Below are 22,653 nucleotides of genomic sequence, written 5' to 3'. Positions count from 1 at the left end.
TGTTGGAGAGAGGAACCCCAACAGTGGGGTTGCTTCGGGGTGATATTCCTGGAAGTTATTATAAATTGCATACCTATCAGGGATTGTTGCCGAAAGGAGTGTTTACTTGTGAATCAAATCAATTAGGAAATCCTTTTGGAGTAATGTTTTGTAAGACTAATTTTAACTGTGAATGTAATCTTGTATGTTTAAAGTTTTCTTTTGTTAATAATTGTTTTAATTTAATACTTAAAATCTCTAAAAATGTTACTGGAATTTGCGGCTTCTGATGTCAATACACCTGATCTTCTGGTAAAAATAAAGGAAATAGTTGTGATAGCATGTTTCCCTTGGGATTTAATTTGTGTGGTACTTACCATCCACCAGATCATAACATCAGAGACATACAGTCTAATTGCGCACATGGTTTTGCCAGGTTAGCGAGCTTTCCAATTGTGCAGGGTATCTTTGACTGCTTCAGGGTGGTGGAACATCTAAATGAAGAGATGTACCATAACCACATCGGGTTCCACTTCCTGAAAATGCAATGGCTGGGAAGCCAAGTTCAGCATATCATGCCTTGTATCCTGGCAGCGATCATAATGCTTTTATATGGCATCACTTTGCAGTTCTATTCATATTTGAGTCATTCTCAAACCAGAGGGTAGCTGCTGGGAAACAAGGAATGCCTGCTGACCACCTGGCTCTTAACTCCAGTGCACAACCCAACCACACGTGGGCAGAATGCAAATAATGTGAACATGCTACTGCATGAAATATCAATGGACACAGGATTGGGCACTCAAGTAATGCTTCTGCTGCCTAGAAAGTTCTTGGGGAGTCCTGGAGTATTCACTGGAGCACGTGCCAGAATAGAATGAGCAGCAGGAAGGAGGAGGCAACCAATGCATTTCCCTTCTGGTGAAATAAAAACAGAAAACATTGGAAATATTCAGCAGGTCTGGCAGCAGCTGTGAAAAGAGAAACAGAGTTAATGGGCGAGATCTTCAGGTCCCGCCCAACAGGGACCAGAAATTTCCTCCCGAGGTCAATAGACCTTTGGCTTGTCTGTCGAATTCTCCTTCCCACTTGCAACAATTCCCACGGTGGGAAGGACCAGAAGATTTAGATGCTCATAGAATCCCATAGTATAGTACATTATAGTACACTCCTAGCAAAGTGATTCAAACCGTGTTTGCTTTTAAGGTTTACCCATATGGCCTCAATTGAGGAACCTGCTAAGATATCATCCTGCCTCACCACAGCAATGTGACTTGTTTTGTCTGAAGATTCTATAAGCTGGACTATTGAGCAGCCAGTCCTGCCTCTCCCTCAACCATGTCTCTGCGATAGCAATAATATCATAATCAACGCCCCTGATTCATCTGCCTTATCAGTAAGACACCTTACCAAACCTCCCATTCCCATTGGTCCCATTCCAGTTCATCCGACTTGTACAGGTCCCACGTTCCCCAGAAATGAACCCAGTGATCCAGGAAGCCCTCCCTCCTGCGTGATCTCTTTAGACATGGATTCATCTGCTCCAGTGACCATGGAACATCACAGCAATGAGTGGGGAGAGCATTTATCAGGTGGATCTTCCAGTGTCAGTGTCTTTGAGGAGCTCCATCTTCTTTTTTCAGGAGTCCATCTTCTTTTTTCAATGGTGGGTCAGTGATGTTGGGTGCCTTTTCAATATGGCACCTGGATATGAGAACAGGACGCCCACCATCAAGTCCAGAAGATGGTGCAAAACTTCTGGATGCATAATTAATTACGCTGGGGATGAAAGATATGGTGTGGCTTCCCGTTGGCCTCCACAGTGGGAAACATTCCCTGTCCCGCCCTCACCATGGGATGTAGATTCTGCCATCCTTGCAAATTAGTCACTGGCCTCAGACACTGCTCAATTCACCACACTCCACATGATGTACTGGCAGGTCTGCAAGAAAACCTGCTGCCACTGTCAAGTAACATGCAATATTCTGGCACAAACTTGGCACAGGGCCTTGCATAGCTTGGAGCCTCTTCTTTCTGGTATAGAAGTATACAACAACACAAGAAAATGTTCAGAACCAACCCTAATGCAGCATCTGATTATTGATGTCTTAGTTTCCATTGCAGCACAAACAGAAACCATCCAATTTCTGCGTGCTACAGTGAAAGCTCATGTAAGCCCAGCCACTTACATGTATGCACAGACTGCTTCCATCACGACTGCGGATACCAGTGCTCAGAGGGGCCCTCAGAGTGTCACAGAGATCCAACAATCTGTCTTTCAATTGGCTACAAGGATTGCAGTGATACCATCCAAGGGAGTGGCAGTGTCAGCGTACAAATCTGCTATCCCCTCTCAGGCTGACAACATTTGTACTCACACCACTGCTATTCTGCTTGTACTCTTGCTGTTGCCTGTCAGCTGCTATCCCAGACACGTGCCATCCAGATGATGCAATCAGAAGTTGAGCATTCTAGCACCAGGGCTGTTTGACTATCCCAGTGACTATCCCCTGTTAGTCTATCCCAGACCATGGAGCATGTGTTGAAATGCTCCAACACATGCTCCCCTGTGTTGGAGCATTAGGCAAAAGCACCAGCAAGATGCATGCTAAGGAAATGTAGAAGGATGAATAGCTAATGTGTGTATGGAATATTCAGTGGTTTGGTTGGTAAAATTGGTTTCAAATGGTTACTTTATTATCACTGTTATTTCAGGATTGTGACCAAAATGATACAATGATGGCTGGATAAGAGAAACGTTTGGTGTATAACTGTTGTAGAACGGTTGGAGATACATTCACTGCTATCACTTCCCACCTTCCCGTTTTGTTTTGCCAACTGTGTTCTAACTTCACCTAAGGTTGCTCCTGCCCTAGCCCTGAGCGTACATGGTTCTCTACTTTCTCTCCTATTTTCCCTTGTTCCCTCTCCAAGAAAGTCTGTACCCCACCTTTCCTATTGACCATTTTGTCTCCTTTCCTTTGCATGTGTTGGCCTTAGTCTTGTTTTTCTCTGTTGTGCTTTTAGATGGTAGCTTCTCATTGTTCTGCCAGTCACACTTCCTCTGGACCCAGCTTTTGTTTCTTTCCTTGTTCTGTTACTATTCCCTTTGGCTCTGCCCCATCAACTATTTTGTTACTTAATGTCTCCCATCATCAGCCCTATCACAATCCTTCCCATTTGTTTTTTATTTCGCCATCCCAATTTCACCTCTTTCAAAATGATTTCATTTCTGTTCCCAGTTTTGATAAAAGATCATGACCTGAAGCATTGGTTTCATGGTGGCACAATGATTAGCACTGCTGCCTCACGGCACCAGGAACCCAGGTTCAATTCCAGCCTTGGGTGACTGTGTGGAGTTTGCACATTTTCCCTGTGTCTGCTTGGGTTTCCTCCCACAATCCAAAGATATGCAGGTTAGGTGAATTAGCCATGGTAGATGTGTGAGATTATGGGGATAGGGCAGAGGAGAGGCCCTGGGCAAGATACTCTCTGTAGGAGAGTTGGTGCAAACTTGATGGGCTGAATGGCCAAAGGGCCTCATTTTTCTACTGTGAAATATGTGCCCTTCATGCATCCAGGGATACATCACTGAATCAGCTGTAGAAAAACAAGTTTCCAACTTTACACAAATCTACTTCTTACAAATTCTATCAAAGAACATTCAGGTTTAAGGTCTAATATCAAAAATAACTCTAAGGTTTTTGACCTCTGGTATAGGTCCAAGGAAATATTAGACCTTGATGCCATTTCTTGAAACAGTGCATTGTCATTTAAATCATCAAATGATGTTCCACAGAGTGATGTAATACAAATGGATACCAGCAGGGGACAGAAAACAGCAGTTAAAAGCAATAAGAATGAAATGTAAAATATTGCACATTTAATTGCCCTTGTTTAATTAGCTAAATGGCTATCAAAAAATGAAATAAGTTTCAAAAATTCTGTTTCATTCAAATAGCTAGAAACATTACAGATCATTTTGTTTACTTTGCTTTATCATAGTGTATGCTATGAATTTAACAATGCACCAAAGTTTGCCAGATTGATCACAGGGGAAATGCTTCGGGCACCTCCTCTCATGGAGAGGTAGCTGCAGGAGCACAATCAGGCATTCAAAGGGTCACGCTCAGATCTGCAATTCAACACACCGGCTGTGGCCTCAGGTGGTCACTGCCAATGTGAGAGATGTCTGAGGCACCTAGTCTCTCAGGTAGGTACCAGTCAATCAATGATGAGCGGGGGGGGGGGAGGGTGAAAACACTAGCAGACAAGTTGCCTGAGGGTTCTTCTCAATGCACTCCGGATGAGGATACCAGCTCCTCTGCCAGTGGCATCTGCATCTGATGATACCGTGACAACTGAGGATTGCCCACCCATGGGGCTGGAAGCTTCCTCCCAGACAGAGTCAACTTATGGCCAGAGCCGCCAAGTTCATCACAGCCACCAAAACAGAGAAGTCAGCAGACTGCCTCTAATGCAGCTGTCAGCGAGAGTGTAGGGGGTGAGGGGAGGCACTAAGATGCAACACCCGCAGATGCAAGTTTAAGGTACCTTGAGCACAGCAAAGGCATATCACGGGTGACATTACTTGCATTTATTATGTTGAAGTTTAGGTTAAGTAAGGAAAATTTGTATGTTCTTTTTCTGTTAATGTGAGCTAACATTTTATTTACTTTAATGGACTGAGTTGGTTAAAGGCTTTGATTTGGTGCCAGGTGCTGCACAGGTCTGTAACTTTATGGCATTGTGTGGCACTGGCGCTTTGGGTTGACCTCTCATTAATCAGAGTTCACAAAGGTGACAGTGCCATTGGCTTGAGTAAGCATCAATGCCTTGGATGTGTAACTGAAGGTTTATAGTATCGAAGCATCCCTGGTGCCTTTGCTCTCCAAATGTTCCTATCATCTCCCTCAATGTCCTCACTCTGCTTACTCCCAGGATCTTCATTGGAGTCACTCTCCCTGGCCTGTGGAGCTGCTTCGCTTTTCCCAGCCTCGACAGGATCCCTCTGACAGAGCAAGGTTGTACAAGGCACAACATGTGACAATTATGAAGGAGACATGCTCTGGTGGATGCTGCAATGATCCCCCAGATCAGTTCAGGCATCTTTAATCATGCACTTTCAGATACTTCATTAGTGAACAAAAAAGGTTTATTTAGTGATCTTCAAGAGCAGCAACGTGTTTGCAGCTTTTGGTACAGGCAGCTCATCACTATTCACTGCCAAGAAGATATCAGTTATGCCTATAACATGTCATTCAGATACTTCAGTGATTACGGGTATGGAAACATTTCTTTATGGCAACACTGATTGCTGGGAGCATCTCTCTACTCCTCAAGTGGTCCACGTGTTAACAAACAATCCATCCCTCTACATTCACTTGGTTTGAACAGGGTCTGGTCTTAGAGGCAATAATTCCAGGGGTTCAACTTGATCCAGTACCGAAGTTTCTCATGTATATGGCTTCCTTTACCATAAACGATTGTGCTATTCTATGTGAATCATGGCTTGCTTTCTGATTACTTTGGCTGGCCTCCACCCTCCCCAGAAAATTTGGAAACATGAGGCTCAGTCTTGTTCTGAGATGACATTTCATATGCAGCCCTATTGGTGGAACTCCTGATGTTCCATGCAGAGTGGTACGATAGCTAAGGAAAAACTGTGAGACTGACTTCCACAAACACTTGAGAATTACTTTGTGTTTCACCTCCTCCCCTATTGCATTTGCTTGGAAATAATACCCAAGATGCTTGTTGTATTGTGTCCAGTCCTCTGTGGAGGAGTCAAATGGGTCTCTTTGGGTCAAAGAGAGGCATTCTAGTGACTATATTGTTCTACTTGTCTCAGATTAAAACAAGATACCCACAGGTGTTGGGCCAAAGACAGTGTCAGGATAATTTATCCTCATCGCCAGACGTAACGATGCACTTCATCAGTGAACAAAAGGGAGTTTATTTAGTGATCTTCAAGAGCAATAGCACGTGTGAAGCTAGTTCTAAAATACATCTGCCTAGGATAGCTCCTCCCCATGGTGATTCCTCACTTTTCCAAATGTCACCCAGGCCAGGTGACCCTTACTTTGCTGTATTGCCCTTAAAGGAACAATCACCAAAGCATCTGAAGTGCATCTTCAGCAGTCCGATGGTTCTTTCCCCCAATGCTCTTGTGAAGGCATGACTTCTGTTATATCTCTTCTCGGCCTCAATTCTTGGATGATGGAATGAGGTCATCAGCAACCTCTTCACGGGATAGCCCTTGTCACCCAGGAGCCATCCATCCATCCATCAGCTTTAGTTCCTGTGAGTGCCACGAGATATAAGAATCATATGAGCTCCCTGGGTAACAGGCACAAACTTGGACAATCTATGTCCTGTGGTTATGGACAATCGGAAGATTCATTTCTGTTTATGAAAGCACCAGGCTCACCTGCTGACGCCTTGATGGCCATGTGAGTGCAGTCTATTACACCCTGGGTGCGGGGAACCCAGCCATCATCGTGAAGCTTTTTGCTCTCTCTACCTGGCTGGCCTCATCTGTCCGGGTAGTGGATAAACATGCCGGTGTGTCTAAAAATGGTATCAGTCATCAGCTTGACACAACTGTGTGCAGCTGATTTAGAGATGCCACACAGATCCACCCCCACTGAGGCCTGAAAAGAGCCAGAGGCGTAGAAGTTGAGGGTCACTGTGACCTTCGAATTCACCAACCACCCATGCAGTTGGAGGCAATTTCGGGACATATCATGTCACATATTGCCATCATTGTGTCTTCAGAGAGGCAGGGCCTCCTGCAGTAATGGACCTTAGACATCTGGAGGTAGTTGGTGCTTTACCTATAAACTCTAGCCGCTGGGTAATGGCATCTGCAACATTCTCAGCCTCCTTGGTTCCCCTGCCGGCCCTGCACCAACCGAGTCCATACCTCTCCTTTTAAAGGTCTCTCCCTAGTACACTGCCTGCACACACCTGGCCTCCTCCCCTTTCTGCCCCTCTCTTCATCCTCAGAGTAGTTCCCACCAGCAGAATGCACTATCCCCGCTGGAGCAGATGGAGAGAATCAATGTCTTGCACATTGGCTTCCCAATCCTCAGGGACACCCTCCAGGGAAAATGACATCCTGAAATGCTGAAAATCCCAAGAATTTCAAAGGGAATCAGGGACAACTCTGGACTCACACAATGACTAGCTCACTTTGACAGAGAAAATGTTGCACTGTGGCCTTTTATCCCACCCTTAGTGAAATAAGATTTGATTTGTGTCCACCCGTTTTGCCCATGTGATGAGATGAAAACCTCATCTCGGCTAGAGTATACAAGTAGTGCACCAACTACATCCAGATGTCTGAGGTCCATTGTTGCAGGAGGCTATGCCTCTCCAGGGGCACATTGATGGAAATATATGATGAGCATAAAATCGTCATTCATTTGTTTATTTATTGCCTTACTTGGCCCTATAATTGGTGAAGGGTCTGCATCTGATTCATGCATACAGGCCCATTGACTTTGAAATTGACAATATTTTATGTTCAGCCATGTGTGCCTGACTTCCTCAAACATAAAATTCTGGTCAAGGTGTCGAAACATTCACCCTGCCCTCATCAGGGCAGCTTTGCAAAAATACCAAATCTCAACAACAATAACAATTTATGCTGGTTGAGAAGAGGGTGCTGATTGGTTAGAAGTGGACTCTGATTGGTAGAGGCATTAACATGGATAACGCACTAAGGAACAGTTAACTGACAAGGTTTTACATAAATTCAAACCAGGTAGATCAACTCTGATTAGAAACATAATACCTACACTGCAGAAGGAGTCCATTCAGCCCATCAAACCTGTACTGACAGCACTTCCATCCAGAACCTATCCCCATAACCCCACATTTTTATCCTACTAATCCCCCTGACACAAAGGGGCAATTTAGCATGGCCAATCAACCTAATGCATGCATCTTTGGTTTAGTCATGGCAATGCCATGAGAATGAACCAGTGAATGGCTGTTGCCAAGCTTTTGGTTGGTTGAAAAAAGGTACAATGTGTGTATATATTGTTTTTGGTTGCAAAGGATTGGTTTTGCACAGCATGAATTAGCTAAATGGTTGAGCATTTTGCTACAATCAGCAATGACTCATGCAATTGATTCAGTTTTAATGACACAATGTATGTCCAAGTGTTGCCATGTATCTCTTTCAGGCCACAAGAAACGTGTCCTCGATGGAGTGATCCCTAACTTGCATATTTCCGATATATTTGTTATATTTGACTCGGTAGCTGCATGTAAAGATTTCCTTACACACTTTAATGGGCTCTATCCTGTGCTCAAATTCACCTTGGAAATGGAGCAGTAAAATGAGCAGCCTTTCCTCAACCTGCTCGTTGAGAATTCAGTAAGAAGTTTAACAACACCAGGTTAAAGTCCAACAGGTTTATTTGGTAGCAAAAGCCACACAAACTTTCGGAGCTCCAAGCCCCTTCTTCAGATTTTGCTACCAAATAAACCTGTTGGACTTTAACCTGGTGTTGTTAAACTTCTTACTGTGTTTACCCCAGTCCAACGCCGGCATCCCCACACGTTGAGAATTCTGCCAGTGGATCCCCTACTACTATCTATTGCAAACCCACTTTCACTGGTCAACATATGTATTGGGATTCCTACCGTTCCATACACTGTAAGATTAGCCTTATTGACAACCTTATAAATAGGGCTTGAGCCATTTGATTACCATGCAAATTTTATGCTGAAAAAGGGTGCGCCAAGCTATCTTGTAGGATAATGGCTACCCTGATCAGATCATTTCTTGCTATATATCACGCAAACTAATGAATGAGCCCAAGGTCATCACTTTCAGTCCTGAAAAGTGTCTAGTCTATCTCAGATTAGGATAAGATGCCTCAAATATATGAGCTACACGTCAAACTAGCTGGTTCAATAGCAACACGACTAGTATTCTCCACTAACAGGATGCTGTCATCAAGCCAAATAGATGTTCTGATCCCCAAAGATCCCCAGTGGAGGCCTGGAAGGAGCCACTGACGTAGAAGTTGAGTGTGGCTGTTACTTTATGTCACTGGAAATGAATGCCCTCCCACACCCTGTGATGCTAATTCCAGGTGAATGCGGCAAATGTGAGTCACCCGCTTCCTGGACCTATAGAGGAATCAGAGACATTGATCCTTCCTCATCTGCACATAAGACATGCAGGATCTGTACACACTAGGTCTTGTGAGTTCCCAAATGTGACATCACAGGGAGCTTCGTCCTCTGCGCCCACACAGGGCCCTGCTGGCTCTTGGTCTCAAGGGTTTTGCTCTTCCCTTTGAGAGCCAGGTGCCTCTGTCACAATCTTTTTCTTCTTTCCTGCCTGTTAACAATTACCCAGGCAGTAATATATCCATGTTCCATCTTCCTGAGTGATGGTCTCCTCACTGCAGTATCAATGAGAAACAGAGAAATCAACATTAGTCTCTAAATGGCCTTTTTCTGTCAATGACTTGTCAGTGAATGTGGGTTCATGGGCTTTGTTCCTGTGTCATAAAGTACTCACCCCTGAAATGCTGGCCAGTGTGTCAAGATGCCCCTCTCCCCAACATGACCAAATGCTATGAGATTGCTTTAGCTAGATACTTGGATGTGTTGCTTTCAGCCCAGGTCCTGGGATCCTCACTCAATGTACTCAAATGCTACACTACTTGGAATAAACGTAAGTGTAAATGTTTATTCAGGAAATTAGATTATTTGAGGGGGACCTCAGGCTTGTCTTCTGTGAACCATCTAACACAACAGGTGATTATCCAAAATTGTCATGCTGCATGTGTAAATATGAGAGAGAAAAGGATTAAGGGAAGATATCCAACATGTCTGCTGTATATGTTCTCCAACTTGCTATCTGCAATGATGTGCACTATATATTTATCAAGTATATAGACAGCTTCCTCTTCCATTAATGTCAGTACCTGTATGAAATCAGGTCCTTCTCTTGTTCTTGTATTCTCCCTGCTGTTGTGCGTCAACTTCTCCTGCAAGCAGAATACAGTGATGTGTGGAGTGTGCCCAGCTGAAGCCTTTTCAAGACACCTACAGCAGTTTAGTGCACTATAAATGGTGATAGGAAGAAGCAACAAGTACGGCCAAGAGGGAGAAATGGTTGTGAGACGTCTTGAGGGAATGAATGCCAAAGGAGGTGCAACAAATTGCACCACGCTGATTGAAGGAATGGGATGATAAATGAAGGAATGATAGAGCTATAGTGCTGGGGCTCGGAGGGTGTATTGGTCCTTGCGAGAGTAAAAGAACTGTGGATGGGTGTCTTACCTTGCATTCTTTGTGAGCTCATTAGATTTTTTTTCTGCACTGCAACCTGGTTCTGTGAACAATAACTGTGGCATTTATTTGCTCTGCCAGCTCTCTCCATTGCTGCTGAAAAGTTTGTCTGAGAACCTGCCACCTCATGGAGAGAAAGGAGAACTGTTGCTTGTTGCTGACGTGCTCAATGAGCACTTTCACTGCTGCATCAGGGAACTTGAACTTGTGTTCTACTAACCACCACTGAAAAACTTCCCTTTAAGGAGTTGCAGGGTGCCTTTAAATAGCATCCTCCCCATCAGATTTCCTGGCCTATGGTGAGCTGCCAGTGCTGATCTGTACAATATAGACAGGTCACCCATTGTATTACCAGCCAAATCCACCATCTCTACCACTTGGAATAACAAGAACAGCAAGTGCATGGAGCATCAATCACCACCAGCAAATTCCCTTTCAGGTCATACACCATGCTCCCATGAAAATAGATCATCGTGCCTTCATTGCAGTTAAGTCAAAATCCTGGAGCTCCTTTCCTAATAGCACTGTGGGTTTACCAACAGTATCTGGACTGCAGTGGTTCAAGAAGGTGACTCACCACCACTTGATCAAGGGCAATTAGGGATGGACAATAAATCTGGTCTTTCCAGCTGCACGCATCCCCTGAATGAATAATAAATTGGGCCTGGCAAAGAGAAATGGCCTGAAACCCCCAATGTCTGCACTGGACTCTCACCATCCTGAACAATAATTAAATTAAGCTTGTGTCTGAGAGCAAGCTCAGGCAGGAGGCGAAGGACAAGTGATATATGAAATCTAGCTGCTAGCACTCTGTGGAGACATTTGTGAGCTGAAATAGAGGGTCCAACTGTAGTGGCTCTTGTTTTGCTGACAAGAACATAAAGATTTGGCCGTGATGCTTCATAGTCGGTCAGATTCTGTTCCTCCAGACCCAAATCTGCATTGATCAAGAAGAGGACAGTCACTGCTCAAAGTGCCAGCTGAATGTCAGTAGCAAGGTTAGAGAGGCTGCTGGTGGTGTTTCCACAAATACACTGCAATACATCCAGTAGAGGTCAGTGTAGTATTAAACTCTAATTCGAGAAACCACATGCAATGAAATGTTAACAAATTAATAATGCAAAGTATTAATTCTGTTCTAATTGAATATTTTTGACTAAATTAAATAATAACATCCATTACTTTTTGTCCAGACAGACCAGAGGAATTTGGTCGGCTATTGGTGGTACAACCCATCCACTGTTCTTCTCTATTAACTTCAACTGAAAAGGAAATCAGGAAGGGTGTAAAATGGGTTGATCCAATTCCATCACCCCATGTGGATTAGTTTGAAATTAGGCCCTCTGAGTGTTTAGGTGCCTAATTAAAAGAAAAAAAAGACTTGCATTTATATAACACTTTCCATGATTGATGGATGTCTCAAAGTGCTTTACAGGCAATGAAATGCTTTTGAAGTGTAGCCACTGTTGTAATGTAGGAAACACGGCAGCCAATTTGCACACAGCAAACTCCCACAGATAATAACGTGATAATAACCAGATAATTTGTTTATGTGATGTTGACTGAGGGATAAATATTAGCCAGGATGCCGGAGATAACTCCCCTTCCCTTCTTTAAAATAGTGTCATGGGGTCTTTTACATTGACCTGAGGAGTCAGATGGGGCCTCAGTTTAATGTCTCATCTGAAAGACACATCTCTAACAGTGCAGCAGAAATCCCTCAGAACTGCACTAGAATGTCAGCCTGGATATTTGTGTTCAAGTTCTGGAGTGGGTCTCAAACACCAGAACCTTGTAATTCAGTGGTGATAGGGCCACCAAGTGATCAACAGCTGATACCGGGGTTGGCTTCAAAGTGCTACCATTGGCAAACCACAATATCCACAAATACTAACTAAAGTTATTGAGCACATGAAGAATGGAACTTGGATCAACTACTAAAGTTATCCATTACCCCAGAATAATATCCCAGCATAACTTAGTGCCTTCAAGAGATGAGGGCAAGGCATGTAGAAGAGAAAGGGAAAGATTAGAGGAGGAAAAAGTGTGTGTGTAAAAATGTAGTATAAAGCTTGCATTTTCACTGTGATTTTAAGACTTTAAGTTAAGTTAAATTCATTTACGTGATGTGGAAGACTCTGATACACCCATGATGCTGTTAGGCAGGGAATTCCAGGATTTTGGCCCAGTAACATTAACTGAGTGGTGATATATTTCCAAGTCAGGATGGTGAGTGGCTTGGATGTGGATCTCCAGGTGGTGGTGTTCCCAGGTATTTGCTGCTCTTGTTATTCTAGCTGGCAGTGGTCTTGGGTTTGCAAGGTGATGCCCTAAGGAACCTTGGTGGCTTCCTGAACTGCGTCTTGTAGATGGTACACACTGCTGCCACTGTTCGTCAGTGGTGGAGGGAGTGATTCAGAACAGTGACAAATGTGTGTCACAAGAGCAATGGTCCCCAGACATCAGCAGGTAGAACCTCAAGAGGCATAACCAAAAAGGACACCCTGAGCACAAGATGTATCATGTTACGTGCAGCTATCTGGACATGTTGAAGAACCAGTGTAGGAGAAGGCTGAGAATATCCAGATAGAAGGTAACAAACATCCATTCCATCATGCAGGGCAAACTGGCACCTCAAACCAGCAGCTAACAGGAAGTTAGCAGTCAAAGTTACGGGTAGCACTAATATATTTTGTGTCTAGCTCATTTCAGGGCTCTGCTGTAGACATGTGTGATACTAGACAAGTGACAGACCACCAGTGCATAACTACAGTTACAGATGCCCTGTCTGTATAGTTGGCAGACTTCACCCCTTTTCCACAGACACCGACTTTCAGATGCAGAGGGTAATAGGCTTTAGCACAATGGTCAACTTGTCCAGGTGCAAGGAGTAATTGATTCCACACATGTAGCCATCAGGGCACCCACTGATAGGCCTGAGAGATTCATAGATTGGTAGCCATCCTTTCTATTAATGGTCAGGTAGTGTGCAACACAGGATATTCCTGCACGCGCGCTCTCAATTTCCAGGCTGTTGTCACAGGCAGTCATACCTGCCTCAATTATTCCATCGCATTCCCCAGTGAGTGACCAACTTGGCGACATGGAGGTGTCTTTAAGGAAGTGGCTCCTCACTCCTCTGAGAACCCTATAGAAAGGCATTATAATGCATGCCATATTGCGACATGGTCCATCATCGAACAGGCAATTGGGTTGTTGAAGAGGTGCTTTCAGTGCTTTGACGCTCCAGAGGAAGCCTGCAATATTTACCTGCCAGGGTCTCAAGGATTGTGGTTGTATGCTGCATCCTGCATAAAATGGTGCAGATAAGGAGTGGTGCACCTTGATGGAGCAATACTGAGAAGGGGTGGAAGACGAAGAGGGGGAGAAATGGCTAGGGTCAGAAGGTGAACCATCAGAAGCGGAGGGTAGGGAAGTAAGGATATTGGTAAGTAAGCATGTTGGAAGCCATTGGTAGATTCTATGCAAGATACCATTGTCAGCATTGACCTCCTAATATAGCGGTGATTCATTTGAGCAACCATGAGAATCTCACAGCATAGCATGTGTATTGTGAGGAGCCAAGCCTGAGCCTTCAAGTGGAGGACATTCATGCCACCATCCTTCGCATGCCTATTGAGAGATAGGCTACAGTCTACTGTCTCAATCTGAACTGGCAAGAACCGTACATAGTCTTGGAAGAATACTATCAAACTGACCTGCTAACTGAACAAACATTGAAAACCATTACAGCAGATAATGCATATATTTACAGTGCCTATCCAAAATTACTATTACAATGAATGTCTATCTCACATCAAGGTGACCATTTGGTAGTCATGGTGATCAGGTTCCTTGCAAATGCACTCACTCTTTCACAGTGCTCCCTTGTGTTGCATCTTAGAAAGTGGAGGCGGGCTGCTCACCTCTCTAGCTGTGTGATTGTGTGAGGAGTGTGGTGCCCAGCCTTGGTGCAGGAACCTGTAATAGTCCTTCCTGTGGATGCATTCCTAACATCTCACAAGGGCAGTCGTGGACACAAGGATTCATACCACAGAGGCTCACTCTGACAAAGGGGTTAGGATGCTGTAAATATGAGGGTGTTAAAAGCTGCTCAGGACTCACATCCTCCTCAATCTTCTCTGCCCTTTGTCGGCTTTCAGGCAGCCTTGAAGAAGTTAGCTGTGGGAGTGCAATGCTGGCCCCTCCAACCACCATTACGCCACCAGTGCATGTACCCTGTTTTGGGTATACAGCTCCATAAGTATTCCATGTTATGAGTAGACTGGTCCAAGCTGCTGAATGTGCAGTATCTCACACTGGCCATGCTTGCACTCCAGATGGTGTCCATATGGTTCTCCATGAGCTTGGCCATTCTCCCTGTAAAGAGCTCATGTGTTTGAGTCCCTGCGGCATGAGTGAGTTCATCGTGCCATGGACTCCTCCATTCACAGAGTATAGGCTTGCATTGCCTCTGGGAATTCAGCCAGATACCCAGATATCTGCTGGAGCTGTTCCAAGTACTGAGCCCCTAAAATCATTGTGGGTGCCCTCCTTCCTCCAGGAGGAGTTGTCCAACAACGTCTCTGATTCTAACACCTCCGTCTGCACTCTGGTGCTGCGTGCCTTACCCAGTGATGCCGATTCTAATCGTGCGCAATAATCCACATCCACTGAAGTGCAAGTATGTGGTAGGGGACTGGGCCTGCTGAACGGTAGCGCCACGCAGGGATTAGTGTGTACACCTTGGTAGTGGTTTTACTTTCACTCTGTAATAAATTATGTTCCTTTCCAATCAGGTTTCCTGAGTCATTACAACAGAAACCAATTTCACAGGCTATGATTCTAATCATAAAGACTCCATCATGACGGTTTTCCTTTTGCTAACATGGCGTGCTCTGCTTGGGGATCTATTTAGCTGAACTCTTTTAGCTGGTGTAAATTCAAATAGTAATCAAGCCTCACCATCTGCATTGGCAGTCTGGATCCCCATCTCGGGAGCTTGTTTTTCTGACTTGACTGGATTTCATAGGAAGTAGCTTATTTTTCTGCTGGCCAAGCAATGCAAGTTGGCAGAAAGATATGGAAATTTTCTTGAGGAATGTAAGGCGGTTTTTAGGTTGAGAGTGGGTTGAACAAAGCTTGATTTAAAAAGGACCATTACACAGTTTCCTGTACCAGGCTCCAGAACCACTGAGGCCACAACATGATTCACTCGGTGAAGCTATTTTGCTGTTATTATTCTGTTATTTTTATCATGTGGTTGGACGCACAGCTCCCATAAATTCTAGAAACGTTATTCATTTAAGGCTATTTTGAAGTCTTGCTGCAACCTGATGAATTGCAGCTCTGCTGGTGGGTTGTTATGTACTTGATTACCAGTCTAACTTAATTCCTAGATATATTTTCCCTCCAGTTTCTTTCTACTCCGTATGCCTTTGCCCACTATTTTAATGAAGCTACTAATCTAAAATGGGTAAACATTAACGGGTAATGATCCCCATTAAAATAGTGAATAAAGGAATGACATATGAGTCAGTTCATCTGCCACTGCCTCACACAGTTATCTCTAAGCTGTCGAGTTATGTCCAATGCAGTTTTAAAATAAATAAATTATATTGAGCACTGGACTGTGGGAGGAAGTCGAGTGTTGTGGGAAAAGAATATGCCCGTGAGGGAAATTTCCTGCTAAAATTAATCAGAACTTTACATTGTATTGTGCCAGAAAAATAAATTCATAGACGAAAATAACTTCAACACTTTTTTTATTCATTTATTCATTTCTATTGCCCATCCCGAGTTGCGCTTGAGAAGGTGCTGGTGAGCTCTTGAAACTCTGCAATCCCTGAGGTGTAGTTACACCCACAGTGCTGTTAGGGAGGAAGTTGCGGGATTTTGACCTTACTTTGTACCCTTATGAATCATGCTTCTAGCTCTTTACAGATTTGTGCCTGTTTGTCTTTGAACTCTAATGATACATTAGATGTGCATTGCTGTAGAGGGGGAGAATATAACTCTTGAATCAAGTCTTGGTCCCTAGTGCCTGACCACACTAAAGCCAAATAATATGAGGTCTGCTCCAAGAGGTCTATTTATACCACTTTGGGGAACAAGTCCAATTTGGCTCAACATTGGGAGGGAGGTTCATGCAAGACAACCTTTTGTCTGAGGCAGGCAGCACAAAAGCTCTGTGTTGCCTGATTATCAAGATGCTTTACCCTCATCCTGCTAGCCAGCATGAAGTGTAAGCTGCAGAAAGTGTGACCATGGACCTCGCTTTCCATCCCATCCCATCCCCATTTCTCTAACTCCAACCTCCCTTTCAGCATTTTTGATTTCAGAAACCTAAGATTTTTTGCCTGCTCATGCTTCTCTGTGAAGGGCGAGAGCAACAACAACTTGTGATGAGGAAGCATTGTTAATTGAACTGACACTCAGATACTGGCACTTTCCATACCTTGAAGGATAGTATGGAGTCATAATCTGCATATGGTGACTCAGTAAGACACCCTCCGAGATTAAGTGAAGGCAAGCGTCCAGCAGAGGGAGCAGAGCACCTGATTGGCTGTCACGAGGAAAATTTGCATCAGCGCAGTCACTGCTTCCAGAAGGTGCACCACAGCAAGACAGTCTCCGAGTTCAGGTGAAGGTGAATGTCCTTCACTTGAGTCATAATGAGAGGCTGGATAGACTGGGATTTTTTTCCCTGGAGTACAGGAAGCTTGGGGTGATCTTACAGAGGTTTTTAAAATAATGAGGGGCATAGATAAGTCAACATCTTTTCCCAAAGGTGGGGGAGTCAAAGACAAGAGGGCATAGGTTTAAGGTGAGAGGGGAGAGATACAAAAAGGTCTAGAGGGGCAATTCTTTCATACAGAAGGTCGTGAGTGTCTGGAACGAGCTGCCAGACATAGTAGTAGAGGTGGGTACAATTTTATCTTTTAAAAAGTATGTAGACAGTTACATGGGTAAGATTGGTATAGAGGGATATGAGCCTAATGCGGACAATTGGGACTAGCTTATTGGTAAAAACTAGGCAGCATGAACAAGTTGGGCGGAAGAACCTGTTTCCATGCTTTATGACTCTACAACTCATCGAGCACTAATGGGTGAAGGCCAGCCCAGAAGGGAAGGACAGCTTGCCTCATATTTGGCAGTGGCTGGCAAGGTCACACATGAGTTCTGCTGCCAGTGGCAACAGATGAAGATTTTAATGGGGTGGTGATCAGGAAGGTGCACACAGAAATACTTGGTGCATTGGCAAACCTTTCACAGAGCCTCATGTTACTGTTAAAGGGCTTGAAGGAGTCTAGCACCAAATTGAAACAGAGCTTGGAACTCATCCTTTCCAGTAGGGTGGTGGTGAACTCTATAACAGTACATGCAGACCCAGCCATGATGCAAGGTCTTAGTTTCCATTGCACACAGGCAGAAGCCACCCAATATCCCATTGCTGCAATGGAAGATCAGACTGAGGTAATCAGATCTGTTCTTGTTGTGGTGCAAGCTCAGCTCGGCGCCCTACAGGCTCAGACTGCTGGCATCATGGCGATTGATATCAGCGCTTACACCTTCTTGCAGGGTCTCAAGCAGTCCAGCAATCTGCTCTCCAAATTATTATATGAAAATTGCTGAGGCCTTGCCCTGGATGAGTGGCAGTGGTTCTGTGGTGCATGAACCTGAAGCCCTCTCTCAGGATGGCAGCATTCATTCTCCCACTACTATCGCTGAGCCAGTGCTCTTTGAAGGCTGGCAGCAGCAATCTGGGCTGACTGGCTGACAAGCAACAACGAGAGCACTGGCTGAGCGTGTACTTGTAAAACCTCAACCAAAGCCTGAACCTTTGAATATGTAAGGGCATTTTGACAATCTCTGTGGAATTTAAGAAGGTTGTGGTGAACCATAGATGGTTACCACTATGGGTACTGAACCATAGATGGTTATCACTATGGGTACTTGTACATATGTTACTGTTGTTACTGTTGGGGTTAGGGTTGGGGTGTTCTACCTGTTGGTATTGTTCTGTGGTACACTCCGGTTGGCTCTGCCTACCTATAGGAGTATAAAGGTCACTGCACTGCCTAGTGACCCTTTAGTCTGGGATTGTATTGTTAAGCAGTATGCTCCATTCTTGTTGCTAATAAAAGCCTTTATTTCCCGGGTACAATCCAGCCTCCCGAGTGAATTAATCGCGCATCAAGGGTAATTAGTGGTTTATGGTTGGTCTCAATGTGGAAAGGTAGGCCCATCAAATAGTTGGAGAGTCTCTTTACTGGCCATGTCACTGCCAATGCTTCCTTCTCTTTGGTTGCATAGCTTTGCTCTGTTTTTGTCAATGTTCTGGAGGCAAAGTACACGGGCTTTCTATTGCCATTCTTCTGAACTTGAATAAGTGCAGCTCCAAGGCCTGTTGAGGATGCATTGTGAGCAATGTTGGATTGTAATGTCAGTAAGAAGTTTAACAACACCAGGTTAAAGTCCAACAGGTTTATTTGGTAGCAAAAGCCACACAAGCTTTCGAGGCTCTGAGCCCCTTCTTCAGGTAATGTGCCAGCACATCTGAAGATTCCTGCCATTCTTTGATACATCAAAATGCCCCTGAACCATGGTTGGTCCATTCGCAGAATATATCTTAAAGGTTCTGTAACGGTAGCTAGATTTGGAATAAATTTGCTCACCTGATTAACTATTCTGAGGAACCTCAGCAACACACTTTGGTTGTGGAAAGTTACTGATGGCTTTCATTTTCTGAGGGTCCACCACAATATCCTGTTTTTGAATGATATAGCCCAGAAAATTGATGGTGGTTTTGGCAAATTCACATTTCTGATTTAAGGTGAGACCTGCCTCTTGTAGAGCTTTGATGACATCTCAAACCCCTATAGTCATGCTCCTGTTTTCTGGTCCCTTGGATAAGGATGCCATCCATGTCACAAATGACTCCTTGTTTATCAACTACTATCCTGGATATGGTTCACTGGAATATCTCCAAAGTTGATGATATCCCAAAAGGAAGGTGGTTAAAACAAAAGTGTCTAAATGATGTGATTAATGTTGTTAACAGCCTGGATTCCTGCTCGAGGAGTATTTGCCGCAGCCCACTATTAGCATCATGTTTGGTGACGAGGATGCTGTTGGCAAGCTTTTCCAGTTTCTTGTCCATTGATGCCAGAGGATGGATTTCCCACGAAGGTCAACACAAAATTAAAGCTGACCATTTTGTTTGATTTACAAGACCCGAATATCACCTGGTGATATGACTCCTCCTGCGGCATGCTGGCATAGCAACTTAAAGCAATGTAATATGGTACTCATGTTTGAGCTTACCAAGTCCCTGGAAGAGGAAAATTCTTGGCAAAATTCAGTCCTGTAGTCTGGTTGTAGGACTTTGTCCACTTTTTGTAGAATGCCCAGGTGCATGCATGCATTTGCGCTGAGTAAAGAAATGCTTTGATTACGCAAAATATAGAGCATCTCTGTGATCTGTCTTCCCTTGTTGTGAAATGTGGTTGTGACCTGACCTTTCACTTGCAGATTCCTTCCACCTGGACTTTGAAGTTTGATGTTTGATGGCTGGACAGGAATTATTTTGAGCAGGGCTAAATGGTTAGCCAATATGGAAACGTTAGCTCTAATATCAATTTTAAAGTTGGTTTTAAACCCTTGAACTTCGAAAGGGGTGGATCAGAAGTTGTGTTGATGATCCTTTACTTTTCCCAGTAATTCTGTGATAGTATTTGTTTGTTTACAGTCAATGTTTTGAGTGACCTGTCTGTTGTATATGTTTTGCTGCATTCTTACCTTTGTGGGGTTTTTAAATGTACAAAATCACTTGAAGTATCTTGCCTCCCTTCATCAGAAACACACCGCAACCACAGCTGGGCAATCTTGCTGTCTGTGCCGCTTCTTTGCGCTGCAGTGCAAGCACCTCAAGAAGGCTGCTACAAGGTTTTCTGCCCTTTTGGCCATCTTATAGGATTTTTGAGTGGGTGGAGCTATTTCCTTTGAGCCTAAGCAATTAGTGGATATTTCTGGCACCTCAGCGTGTCAATGGATGAAATGCCAATGTTGTTTCCTCAGTTCAGATTGGCTAACACAGCAGTTGACCTATGTGATATTATCCTTCAATGTACATGTTCGCAAGAGCGCTTAACTTGTAGAGATTGGTATGGAACATTTTGACATAATCCCATAGTTTTGAGATCTCTGAATCATGTTTGTCCGACAACAAGGTCCCATTTTAGAGTAAAAAGTGCATCAAAGGCTTTTTAAGGATAAATTTGTTGTCTTCAGAGGTCTCTTCTACTCCCTGTCTTGGGAGAACCACATTGGTTATAGGCTTTACAGCATAGAGGAATGAACTATCCTGATGTTTCTGCTATTTGGTGGGAGACCCTGAGGTTGCTCGATACCTTAGCAAGTTCTCTTGCCACAACTTCCAATGATGGCCTCGATGTGGGCCCTCAAGACCAAGTGAGATAGCGGGTCTTGTGATTGGCATCCTGCCAATCGCGGGTTTCCCAAGCCCTTTTTTTGACTAATCAGCCTCGTGCCGGAAATCAGCGCGTGGCTGGTTACAATTCACATTTCTATGTCATAGCGAGCCTAGGACAGTATTCTCTGGGCTCGCTAATGTCTCTTCACCCCACCAGGAGAGTTTCCCGCTAATTGGGATTAAGGCTAGTCTCCACCAAAGGCAACCAGGCATGGTCATCCCGTTGGTGGAAACAGAGGCCATTGAAGCTCCCCGGGAGGTTGGGGGCAAGGTGTACCCATTCGGCAATGCCAGCCTGGCACTGCCAGCCAGGCACCCATTGGGCACCCAGGCAGTCCTAAGGGGGTGAGGCCAAAGAGGGCAGGGCCAACTAGGGCGGGGCCGATCAGTGGGATGCGCTGCGAACACTGCATTGGGGATCAGGAAGGAGGGAGGGTGGCGATGAGGGCTGGCCATGTTGAGGGGGGAGTAGTCAGAGGGGGAGATTGGGGCTGCAAATAAGGGGGTAGGATCAGGAATGCAAATGGGGGGGAGATCGAGGCTGCACATGGGGGAGGGTGAGATTGGGGCTGGCCCAGGTAAGAGAGGGAGGTCGGGTAGGCTGACGATTGGGAAGCCGCCGATGGGGGGGGCCAATGCGCATGTGCCACTCTCCCCCCTGACAGATTGGCGCATGCACAGTAGCCTGCTCAGCATATTGATGTCGGCTTCTCCAGTAGGATGAGGTCCTAGTCCCCATTTACTGGCCTGAATCTCCCTTAGCCAATCTGTGGAGCACAGAGTGCCGAAGATTTGTTCAACCAAGTACACCCAAAAAACAGGTGGGAAAATCTCCCATTATCATGCCCGTTGGGCGCATTTTTTTGTGAGAATCGTCCCCATTGGTTCTTGCGTGCTATACAGACAAAGCATGCTGTTCATAGAGTACTGTTCATAGGGGAGAAGGCTAGGAGAGGGTGCAGAATATAGTATTACAGTCATAGCTAGCGTGTAGAGAAAGATCAACTTAATATAAGGTAGGTCCATTCAAAAGTTTGATGGCAGCAGGGAAGAAGCCATTTTTGAGTTGGTTGGTAATCTCAGACTTTTGTATCTCTTTCCCAATGGAAGAAGGTGCAGCTCTGGGTCAGAAGTCTTCAGGGTCCTGAGGATCGCCAAATCTGTAAGAGATTGAAATAGAACATCATTAGAGAGTTTAGTTTTAAAAGCATAGAACGAGAGTAAAAAATAGAATTAGAGGGTATGCTGGCCTCACCTCGCAAGAGTTGTTTACAATTTACACAGATGATTTGGAGTTGGGGACCAAGTGTAGTGTGTCAAAGTTTGCAGATGACACTAAGATGAGTGACAGAGCAAAGTGTGCAGAGGACACTGAATGTGTGCAAAGGGATATAGATAGCTTAAGTGAGTGGGTAAGGGTCTGGCAGATGGAGTACAATGTTGGTAAATGTGAGGCCATCCATTTTGGTAGGAATAACAGCAAAATGGACTATTATTTAAATGGTAAAAAATTGCAGCATGCTGCTGTGCAAAGGGACCTGGGTGTTCTTGTGCAGGAATCTCAAGGAGTTGGTTTGTAGGTGCAGCAAGTAATTAAGAAGGCAAATGGAATTTTGCCCTCCGTTGCTAGAGGGATAGAGTTTAAAAACAGGCAGGTTATGTTGCAGTTGTATAAAGTGCTGGTATACTGTGTACAGTTTTGTTCTCCTTACTTGAGAAAGGATATACTAGCACTGGAGGTGTTGCTGAGGAGATTCACTAGGTTGATTCCAAAGTTGAGAGGGTTGGCTAATGAGGACAGACTGAGTAGACTGGGCCTATATTCACTGGAATTTAGAAGAATGAGGGGGGATCTTACA

Source organism: Mustelus asterias, chromosome 8, assembly GCF_964213995.1.
Source record: "Mustelus asterias chromosome 8, sMusAst1.hap1.1, whole genome shotgun sequence".
Taxonomy (NCBI): domain Eukaryota; kingdom Metazoa; phylum Chordata; class Chondrichthyes; order Carcharhiniformes; family Triakidae; genus Mustelus; species Mustelus asterias.
Note: the sequence above shows the minus strand (reverse complement) of the source record.